Source organism: Frankliniella occidentalis, unplaced genomic scaffold, assembly GCF_000697945.3.
Source record: "Frankliniella occidentalis isolate FOCC.00 unplaced genomic scaffold, Focc_3.1 Scaffold66, whole genome shotgun sequence".
Taxonomy (NCBI): Eukaryota; Metazoa; Arthropoda; class Insecta; order Thysanoptera; family Thripidae; genus Frankliniella; species Frankliniella occidentalis.
In genome coordinates this window covers 363,741-374,801 of record NW_026267196.1, presented here as the reverse complement: position 1 = coordinate 374,801, position 11,061 = coordinate 363,741, and the positions used below count along the sequence as shown (strand labels likewise).

General features: G+C 50.1%; 1 protein-coding gene across 1 annotated transcript in view; it reads left to right on the top strand.

Moving 5' to 3' along the window:
- The first annotated feature begins 1,772 nt into the window (after window positions 1-1,772).
- Window positions 1,773-11,061, top strand: part of LOC113210805 (dopamine receptor 1) — a 66,113-nt gene continuing 56,824 nt past the window's right edge. The window contains exon 1 of the mRNA XM_052268258.1: window positions 1,773-1,925. The gene's annotated coding sequence lies outside the window, so the exon portion shown is untranslated. The remainder of the gene's footprint in view (window positions 1,926-11,061) is intronic.

The following is an 11,061-nucleotide window of genomic DNA, read 5'->3' as shown; positions in this document are numbered from 1 at the left end:
AGCGCATTTGTGCATTGATAAGTTCTAAAAACAATTTTGTCAATAAATCGCAACTGTATCGTTAATAACCCATTTATACCTATCAACTGAATGTTTTTGTCGTTAACAGCTAAACTAATTTGTTAATACCAATCTACAATACTTTTGTTACTTTATACCGTTGCGCAGAATTGCTCATAGCAAAGGAACGAAAACCATAGTAAAGAATCCTAGAGTGAAGCTTTTGCCATATAATAAACAGTGAAACACAGGTCTCCTAAATCTCAACCCACCATTATAACTGTGCCGGGGCCCGCAATGTGAGTCGCAGCTGCTATGTTTTTGTGCTCATTGCTGGAAGAGAAATTAATGTACTGTGCGACAGAGGACAGCATCCCTAGCATCCCTGGAATCACTGCCACCCTCTTCTCTTTTCACCCCCTGCCCTTGTTCCCCTCGTCGCGTGGCTGGCTCCTGGCTTCGCCAACAACAATAATTCCTGCGGCCTGTTGCCTTAATGAACGTGGTTCAAACTATATCCATGCACAGGTTTGTAGAGGTTCCGTAAGAATCGACAAATCAGCTTCATAGCTTGTTCATCAAAGTTAGTTTCCCCCCAAAAAATCACAAAATCAAGAAAAAGCTCGAATATGTGATAATAACATGTAGTTTCCGCTTCGCTGTGTAGTATTTGTGTACGCTATTATCGGGGAAGGCTCACACCCTGTGTATGTGTGTCTGTGTGTGTGACCCTGATGGCGCGATCAAGTTCAGTGACGCTCCAAGTGTGAAGCTGCATACTAAACGATGTTGTTTATCAACCTCCCATTCTCCTGCCTCCACCCGAGCGTGGCAACAGACATGGGGCCAAGTCCGTAACGATTAAGGCGGTCGCGAAAATAAAACAAAACTTATACGCGAATAACATCCACGTTGGTAGTGTGACTATGACATAAAAGGGGTCTTATTATCCTTATCAGTTTTTTTCTTTGCTTTCAGATGGTGTCGACGAAGTTTTGGACTACGTACCCAATTCGGACTAAAAGCCGACGGCCCACCATCGACTAAAAAGAGGCAAGTTGCAAAGCGTTGGAAGACTTTTCCCAAAACAATTAAGGTCCATCACAGTTCTTTATTAAAAATAAGGATGCATTATTTTTTGAGCTTCTCTACGCCATACGTGAGGAGTGTTGGAGAAAAACTAGATAGCATCGTGTTTTTTTATGCCTTAAAATTGTATTTCTTCCACAAGACGAAAATTCTCTCAGGTCGCACGTGTATTGTTGCTCTTAGCACCGAGAGTGGTACAGCTGAGTGAGCAGTTGATTGATTCCCCTTCAAAGGACCGACTATCTGTGCACATTTCAGAATGTTTGCAAACTAAATTCTTTGCAACTTCGTAAAGAATTCTTGATTATTATATTTAAAAATTAGTTTTATTAGTAAGAAATATGAAGTATTATGAAAGAAATATGAAAGGTTCAAAAAAATCTAAAACTGGGTCTGAGCTGAAAAGAAATTGTTTTCAGTCTGAAGCTTTACTTTGAAGGCATTTTGCAGAGCACTGAACTAGGCGTTCACACTGGATTAATTATTCACCTCTTTGAACACTAGCACCCTCCATAAGAAATATACTGTTTTCCCTTCTATACTATTAAACGGATTCGAGGTGTTTAAGCAGCGCAAGAGTTGTAATGTAGCCTTGAAAGTTTTCAAGTTTGCTGGCCGTGTAGCGCATCGTATTGAGGGGCACGTACCGTGGTGCTGGTGCCGGCTGGCGGCGGCCGGTCTCGACTGGCTGTCGGGGCGCTTGACATCAGTGAAGTGAGCCCCGCCCGGCTGCCCGGCCCGGCAGGCAGAGGCAGTGCAGAGCCAAGTGATCGCCGATATCGTTCGCGTTAGTAGGAGCGTAAGGAGCCCACACCTGCCCTGACCGCGCACCTGCTGTGAGTGAAAATGTAGCCATGTGTAGAATTTTTAATGATTTGTTCGAGGGGTCAACGACTTATCTAAGCCTTGTACGGAAATTGGTATTGTGAAATATTATTTGTCATTATGCAGCGTAACAGAGCATCAGGTTAGGAGCATTATAGCGTAGTATGGGGTGTGACGAAGTCATTTTCTGAATGTTTATTATATACTCTGAATTACTAGTCAAAGGGACGCTGACCGCAGTACAGCATGTTACATCCCAGTCTGAGCATGCCGAAGTGGTTAAATTTCGACGACAGACCGAAATCCAATCATCGTGATGCTGGGTAAAATCTGTTTCATTGTGTTCGTTTGAAGTTCTCTTTGACACGGTTCGCACGGTTCCCTTTTCATCATTCTGGTTGTCTCCTCGATGTCGAGTGTCCGGACCTCGTCCGGCGGCTCCACAACACCGCGTCGGCACGAGTCGCTCTGCTCTAATAGCGTTTTCTATCAGAGAAAAACAAACGTCAACAGTTCTTGTTAACAAAAATACTATGCCACTTTTAAGAGGAACACGTTATTGTAGTGCATTTCATAAGGCGTGCATATAGGTGGATAAAAGTTCATTTAATGCTAAAATCACGATTTTTACGAGTCCAAAGCAGGGTCGGTTCTAAGCCGGACGGGTGGGGGTGACCTACGCCGCCCCTAGTCCCTCCAGCTAAAAACCGCGACTGGTCCAAATAAACAGTTGACTATTTGTTTTCGCCACGGCCGCGCGAAAGGATCAGTAGTCAAAGTGTGCTTGAAACTATAGTTGCAACTACAGTCCCACTCACCGCGCCTCCATTGCGAACACGGAAAAAAATAATTCGTTGCTTCAACCCATGTTTGAGTTGATTTGGAGCTTGCAAAAAGAATTCGTTGTGGGAACAAAATATCCGTTGTTTTAATCAAGCGTTTGCTGGTAGAACGACTTCTTAGTTGTGAGAGCGAATAGATCGTTGACGAAGTGAATAAATCTGATTGCTGGAACAAAAGCGTTTTTAGTTGAATCAACGATCGCCTTCGCTCTCTCAGCGATGTGTTCGCTGCTCCAACGAATTTTGCGTTGCATTAGCGAACACTTGGATGAGACAACGAATTAGTTCGTTCTCACAACCCAACAGCGTTAGTAATTCCTATATCAACCTACGTATGAGTTGGATGAACTAATTATTTTTCTCCGTGAACCAGGCACGCCACTCTTGGTTATTGGCACGCTTGTGCGAGGGCCGCTGAGGTTCTCTTCCCTGCGAACCCTTAGTGCAGCGACCAGCTCTATCTAATCTGCCCACGCTTGGTGGTGGCGCGTTGCGCAGCACTTAGTCCCGTGTGGACTTACGCACTTACGATTGAGTGAACTCTCGGTGAGGTGTTGTTTGTTTTCCTATTATCTTGGAAGAGCTAGTCGACTTTCTTTCCCTCCCTCCCTCTCTCCCTCTCTCCCTCTCTCTCTCTCCCCCCCCTCTCTCTCCTCCCCTCTCTCTCTCCGATTTGGTTCGCCCTTTCGAATCTCCTTTCTGGCCGCAGAGGATGAGATATACTCTTAAAACTCAAGTAGTGACGTACAAGATCACTGTTGCCGGGCAGTTTCACACTTTAAACTGTCCGACACGTGGTTTATGAGTCAGAACTGAGGCACACACTTTCGCTTCCACATTTATAGCTGTGATACACTAGTAGTGTATCACACGTCTGCACGGCAGTACCGTAAGTGTTGCACTTTCGTCTCTGATACTTTACAGCACTTGAGTTAGAGAAACTATTCAATACACGAAGAATTGTTAATAATGGACACGCGCAGCCGAAACCTTCACTGCTACATATTTGTAACTTTGATAAGACCTGTAAGATAACCGGAGTGCGTGGGAATTTTTACAGACGCTTGTAAATTGACAGATGTTTTTCGCGAAAAAGACCTAAAAATCGGTTATTTTTCTGGTACTACTATTAATTTTACCACAGTATTTCGGTAAAACTAACGTGTTCTGTAAAATTACACCACAAATTCTGTACAAGATTTTAGGAAAAGGGTTTTTTCGGCTAACAGACGAAGAAAAAGAGTTGGTAGAACGTAAAGGTTCATAATTCGTCGAGCATTTACTCCCACTACCGAAAGGGCGTAGAGGCGGGAATCTCTCGACCACCACCCGCTCTTCTCCTTCCTCCGTTACTCGTAATTCACTATTGGTGAAAGCGCCAATTTTGTTTACAGTGTAAAAGTTCTAATTTTACAACAGAGAGCACTCCGGATTCGTCCTTATGCCTCGCATCAAAAAAAGACAGAAAAGTAATGTGACAATGAACGATGTGCGCTCATGTTCTTATCTACCGACTACATCGGTTTCCCATCGCGTTATCATCACCTCATAGACACCGCCGCGGTTCTAAAAGGAAAGGCGCCTCCTTTCTTGTGCGTGGCAGGTGCAGTGAGCGGGGCGGTAAGCGCCAATCAGAAATTCATGGCCCGGCGTTGTCTCGCGCTCCAAGGTAAAGGTCTTGGCGGTGTCTCGGGCACGCCCCGCCACTCCTCGCGGCGGGGCGTAGCGGGGCACGGGCAGAGTGGGCGCGGCGAGGTGGGTTTTGTAGGTGTACCCTAACCGCGTTACCCAGCCCGCCCGCCTCCCCGAGGGCCCGCGGGAAGGGCCGCCTGCAAGTCGGGGGTGCGGGGTTAGGTTAGGGTAGGGGCACAGGGGTATAGAGGGGGTTTCTCATACAGCCACCCCCCCCGGCCCGCCTGCCTGCAGCCCGCTCTCTCTCCCCGCGCAGCCTTGCTGCCTTTCTCCTCTGACAACATCTTGACTTTCGGGAACATCTTTGCGCACCCCTCCCCCTCAGCTGTGCCCCCAGGACCCCCCACCCCGGCCCTGCGGTTAACGGCAGCAATGTCGTATTATACTTTGAGCGAGGGTGCTGGGGAGAGAGTCCTACCAGCGGTAATGTCTGCCGCGGTGGAGAGCAACGGGTCCGTCAGTCCTCGGTTGGTCGTGCCGCGCCCGCCCACACCTGCGCTGCGACCGTCGGAAAGCGAGATTAATAAGCATAACTTCCAAGAACAAACCCCCTTTTTTTGTCGACCACGTCGCGGCCCTTCCGGACAACCGGACGTCCTGCCGTTATTGTCGCAGTGTTGGCCACCAAAAGTAATGCGTTGCGCTGCTCTTTTCTCTGAAAAGCCGGGGGAGGTATGTAAAAGAAGCGCGCGAGTCGTACCGCCGTGCCTCCACACCGTGAGCACCGCACGCGGGTTATTGCAGAAAGTACACGTACCCACCTCGCAGCTCCTTTGGTCCCTGCTCGTTTCTGCTCTCCCTTTCAATCTCTTGTTTGCGCTGCGCTCCCTTAGAAATGTGCGCCCCGCGGCCTTAACACGTTTAATAGACGCCAGCAGCTCGCGCGAGTGTCGCAGCGCGCAGCGCCCCGTGACAAATATACTTTGGGGAAATCCCACTAGGCGAAAGGCGCGGGAACGGGGCGGCGCCCGCCGACTCGAGGGGTCGCTGAGAGACTCCCTGATCCGCTACCTTCCAGACGTCGCCATTGTTTCTCATCCTCAATCTCGTCCTCTGCGATCACCTGCTGGAACGGATAGATTGGGGAGGCCGAGGCTGTGCTCCCATTCCCCCCTTCCCCCCTACCCCTTTCGCTCCCCCCGCGCCTGTCACTCTACCACCTCTCCCACCTCTTCATCTCCTTCGTCTGATCCAGGTGGTCTGATGGGTTCTCGCTTTTCTGGCCCCAATTTCCGCCACGTGTTTCCGCCGCCCCCACGACCGCGCGTTGCACCGCCCGGGCTGTTAGCAGGGCGGCGCGGGGCGGCGGAGCCTGCTCACAACCCGTCTTGAAGATAATGTCGGGATTCCGCAGCGAACGGTTTCAGTTTCCCTCTCTCGCTTCTCCAGTAATTGTCGTCATGGAAACATTACGGCAGCATAGCATTCCGGCGGCGGCAGCGTCGTCGTTTCAGCGTCGCTAACGGTGTTTCACAGATGAATGAGGCCGCCTGGATGCGGAGCGGGCTGTGGCGGCGCGTGGCGGGACGGGGAGGGCGGGAGCCAGGCAAGGGGGTAGGATTGGGACCGCCAGGGACCGAAGGGCTTAGTCCAGCCCAGCCCGGGTAGGCTCCAGCACATACGGCTTAGGACGTACAGTCGCCTGGGCACTTCCGGCACCGCGCCGTCCCACCTGGAGCGACTATTGCCTTTGCCTCCCTCTCTTTCTTTTTTGCTCTTCGTCCCCTATTTCACTTGTGTTTAAACGAGAAAAGATTTAATGGATTAGTGTCATAACCGCCTCAGTGAATGCATGGAGGTAGAGGTGTTATACCTGCACGTCCACTTTCTTTCCTACTGCTGCCGCAATCAAGGGCCTTTTCTATTATGTGCGTACATCCTAAGAGTTATTCGTAACCAAGATATACGTCAGACCGTGTCTAGCTTAACAGGCTTGGCAATATCTAGCTGTCGCGCTGAAAGTTAATACGAAAACTCGATTCAAGAAATAAGCGAGTAGGCTCCTGAAAAATAACAAAGCGGATACCACTTGCAGTACCACTGCTTGTAATCAAGTAAATGCCGACTCTTTCTTTAAAACACAAATGTGCACCTTTTGGCTAATAACAATCATCACGAAATTTCAAAATATCCATGATTAATCCTAATAACCAACCACTATACTTAAAGAATGTCTAATACTAGTACGCACTTTTTTCAGTGGTATACCCTTGGCTGCAATTTACCATTGCGCCTCATACTTGTTATTCTGGGAGTAGAAGTTGGCGTCCTTGGCCTTGTATCGGCGATAACCATCGGCATTTCGCCGAGCCGAGCGCAGCTGAGTGCCCGTTGGAATCCTGAGCCCGAGGCGGAAGGAGAAGCTGAAAGCCCTCCTTAGGAATGGTGCAGAGCGCGCCCCGGTGCAGCAGCGAGCGAGGGGCAGACATCATCGGCGCGGGTCAAGGAGTAAGGAGAACGCTGGAAGGGTACGAACGGCTCAAGAAAATAAGACCTTCAATAAAGCACGCGCCAAATAATTCATTTCGCCTCTCTGCGCGTCTTCTATTTTGCCTCGGAACCCTGGAGACTGGAGAGAGGGGGAAACAGAGTGACACAAAAGTGCCGCACGCGAGAAAATCTCAACAGGTGTTTCGCATTTATTTTTTTGCCTTAGAGTGAAAGTGGCTGCAGAAGGGGAAAAGGCACGAGGCAGAGGCCCGCCTGCTCCCAAATTTTGGCGCGCGAAACCTCCTTGTACCCCCCCTCCCTCTCCCCCATCATGTCGCTTTCCATCCCGCACTTTCTCATTATTTCATTGCGGCAGGCGCGCCCCGCGTTTCGCCAATAAGGCAAAAGGCGAGAGGTGGCGGTTTGCGGTCACCGAGTTATAGCTGTGGGCGTCTTTAGGGAAGGAGAGGCATGCCAGGGCAACTCGAGCCCCTCACCTCTTTATCACCTCGTAAGGAAATGTTTTCCCGGCGATGCGATATTGGTAGACGCACAGAGGAAAAGGAGGAAGGAAAAAAAAGAGAAGGGCAAGAGTGACTGCGGGAAAAGGAGAACCAGGAAGGGGGAGAGGGGGTAAAGCGGAGGTGGGAGAGGTGTTTATTCAACACACCGCCAACTGTTTATACAGCGACACGGGGGAAATTCTGCGGAAGTATTTCAGTAAACAAGACGAACGAATGAGTCTGGCGCGTCTCCTCCATCGCCATTTTTGTCTCGTCGCTGATTTATTTTCATCCTTTTCGATATTTTTGTAGCTGCACTTATTGACCAAATACACACGTCGTCGTCAACTTCTTTGGACAAGTACGTATAGGTATTTAATTTTTCCTCGCTCCTATTTTTTTATTGGATTTTTTTTGTTGTGTTTAAAATTATTATTTGTTACAACTGTATTTTCCGTGGCATTTTTATGTCGTGTTTGTCCCGAGAAATATTCGCATCCCTTTTCGGGTCTATATTGGGCCCTATCTACCCCCGCCTGGATGCGCGGCAAGGAAGGGGATGGGGAACGGGCGGGCCGCCGAGCTTATCGGCTGCCCTGGGGGGCGAGGGGGGATAAAGGTGTGGCGGGGTTGGAGGTGGGCGGGGGTAGGAAGAGTGAGAGAGACGCGTCGCTATGTATATATGTGGCCAGGTAAATAGCGGCGTGCGTTTCAGAGGCTGGCGCCGCTCAGAGACGTCTTGAATTGCCATCACGAGGGAGAGGGATGAAGGCGTCGGATAATAAACAACAATCTCTTAAAGCTGTAATCCAGTCGCTAAGTCGTCTTGCGTAAAGATTATCCCCGGCTGCTCGGCTAACGCGCCTTGTAGAAAATTTATGTAGTTTGTGCGGGTGCAAGTCTCGATAGGCTGCACAGTCACTCCTTGTCCTCCTCCCTGCGGCCCATAAATTCTAACTCACCTCTCTGTGGCACTCGCCCTCTCCGGAGCCCGCCCCTTTTGTCTTGTGCGAATTGAGAAAAAAACGACGCTGGAAACGAGGAAGACGTAATTGTAAAGAACTACGTCGTGCCGCCTGATGTTGGCCTCTCCTGGGAGAGCTCCGAGAAGAGAGGCTTCGTGGGTCAACGCCAGACCACAAAGCAAGGCAGCGTGTTTTCTAGTTTGTAAAGCGTGTAACGTGTAGTGTGGAACGTAACGTGAGACATGAGTGCTCTTCCGCGAGGTGCTGCAGTGAGACACAGTGTTCTACTACAGGTATAAAATGCGACACCGTATTCCACCCTCCTCCTGTCTCTCCGCCTCTCCCCTCCGTCCGTTCCTCCGTTCCTTCATCCCTCCCCTCCCCCTCTCCCCCTCTCTCCCACCCTCCCGCTCACATACCCACTTCCTTCTCGCTGCCTAATCCCCGACGCCGCAGGTCACGGCGACGGCGGTGGAAAAATGGATTCGATTCATCGGGTTGCGCTGAAGGAGCGGGCGGAGCGAGGAGCGACGCCGCCGTGCCGACCTGCGCTGAGCGGAAACGGATAGCGGGTTTAGGCGGTGAGCGCGTCATTGCTGTACAGCCCCGGCGGCCTCGCCTGGCAATGAGGCGAAGGCCCGAGCAGAGCAGGGAAGTGCGTGTGGCCCAAAGTGTTCACCGTTATTTATTTTAACAAGTTTGCGAAAAACGGCTGCTCCGCTATTCGAAAAGTCGTTTTGGCATAGTACACGAAAGAATACGAAAACTGCCCTCTTCTAGTAGATGATATATTTTTAACAAAAAGCCTAACTAAGTACACATGACATGTTTTCTACAAAACTTGTGTACCGACGAGACCATTTTTTGTGAAGTTTTGCGTCGTGTCATATGTTGATGTTTTGGAAAGAATTATGTATCTTACTGTTCTTTTAGCCCCAAAAGTCGGAAATAGGTTCGCTCTACCCTCGACAGCATTGACTGGTAGCATGGTAAAACGTTTTTCTTGGATTTCAAGGTTATTTCGTGGATTTCAAGGACGGGTGGATAATTTCAATACCGACCCTTATGATATCCCAGGATCTTTCTTTAAACCATCTGGTTCCAAGGGGAAGGCTTGGAATTTTCGTCCGATAATTCAAGGAAATTCTTAGCATGTCAAACCGAAAATTCCAAGGCAAAAGTAAATACAATGACCAATAACTCTTTGTTTGTTACTTCACATATTTCACATACTTCTAGTTCGATCTATATGTTGATAAAGAACGCCAGGAAACTCCTCGTCAAACAGTCCATTTTCAGCCTAATCCACCCTCTCCAACGAAATCTCTCCAAGAGTTTTGTGAACATTTCGCCGTTCGCAGTGCTAACCCACCCCTTTCCAACCCCCTGCCCACACCCGCACGCCGTTGCCGTCCGTTTCCTAATTCCGTTCGACTTTCTGCATGCATGCGGGCACAACAAGTCCCCTCTTGGCATGCCTGGTGTGCCGTGCGGAATAATTCATCAAAGCGTCAGCAGCACACACTGCAAAAAGGAGTTTAGGCTCGCACGGCGACTGCTCGGCCGGCCAATCAGATTACGGCAAAGACGGAACACGTCCGGAACGGAAAGGGACGAAGTTTCTCGATGGACGCACGAGCGCGTCAAAGGAAGCTCGGTTGGCGCGGTCAGTTTGAATGTGCGAGTGGTATGGTGGCCTGGTTGGTGGGTCAGAGTGACGGGATCGGGACGCACTCTCCTCGGATTTAGAAGGTGGTGTTGCAGTGAATGGAGGGCTTGGGGTCTTTTGTCTCCATTCTTTTCATTGTGGACTGCCCCCCTTTGCTCTGGCCTCGCCCCACTCCTCTGTTCTGCTCCACCCCGCCACGACTGGACCAAACGCGAAGAAACCCCAAACCTTTCATCGGGATTTACTGGCGGTAGTATCGGAGTGCGGCCCTTGGCTTCCCCTTCTCACCCCCTCGATATCCTGGCCGTTGCCACTGTCCTCTCGGACCCGCCAGCCTGAAGCTGAAACGCTGAAACCCAATCCCTAGAGGCCGCCCAGGCGCCCACTTTCCCCGGACGGGTGGATGGATGGATGCACTCAAAACTGTGAGACCTGTGAATAGCTAATGTATGGCATAGTGCTTTATCACCCGTACAAAAAAATGTGCCTTTAGGATGTCTCTTTGAGAGACATCGCCCAGACTCCGCCGATGTCTCTCAAGCCACGCCTGAGCCTTTGCTGGGGCAACTCAGAGACACTTAGCATGGCTCTAGAAAAGATCTTTTAAGGCCAATAAAAGACATCCTATAGCGAGCAAGCAGACACCGAGCAGACTATCGATAGACATTACAGGGACTGCCTGGAGACAACGCAGAGACTGCGAGGAGACTTCGTGAAGACATACAGGAGACACTACAGAGACATCCAGGAGACACTACAGAGACATCCAGGAGACACTAAAGAGACAACGAGAAGACAAAATACAGACATCCTGAAGACAACCTAGAGACGTCCTCCGGTCACGGAGAAACAGCGCGCAGAAAAATTCGATTCGTACTGGATTCCAACAGCACGACACACCGCGTGATGCGCACGGCACGCCGGCCCGCCGGAACACTCGCACGGAAAGAGGCGAACACGTCGCAGCGGGCGGGACTCGAACCCCCGACCTCCGGTGTGGGAGAGCGGCACGGTATCCACTTGGCCAGAGCGATCCGTTGGTAACA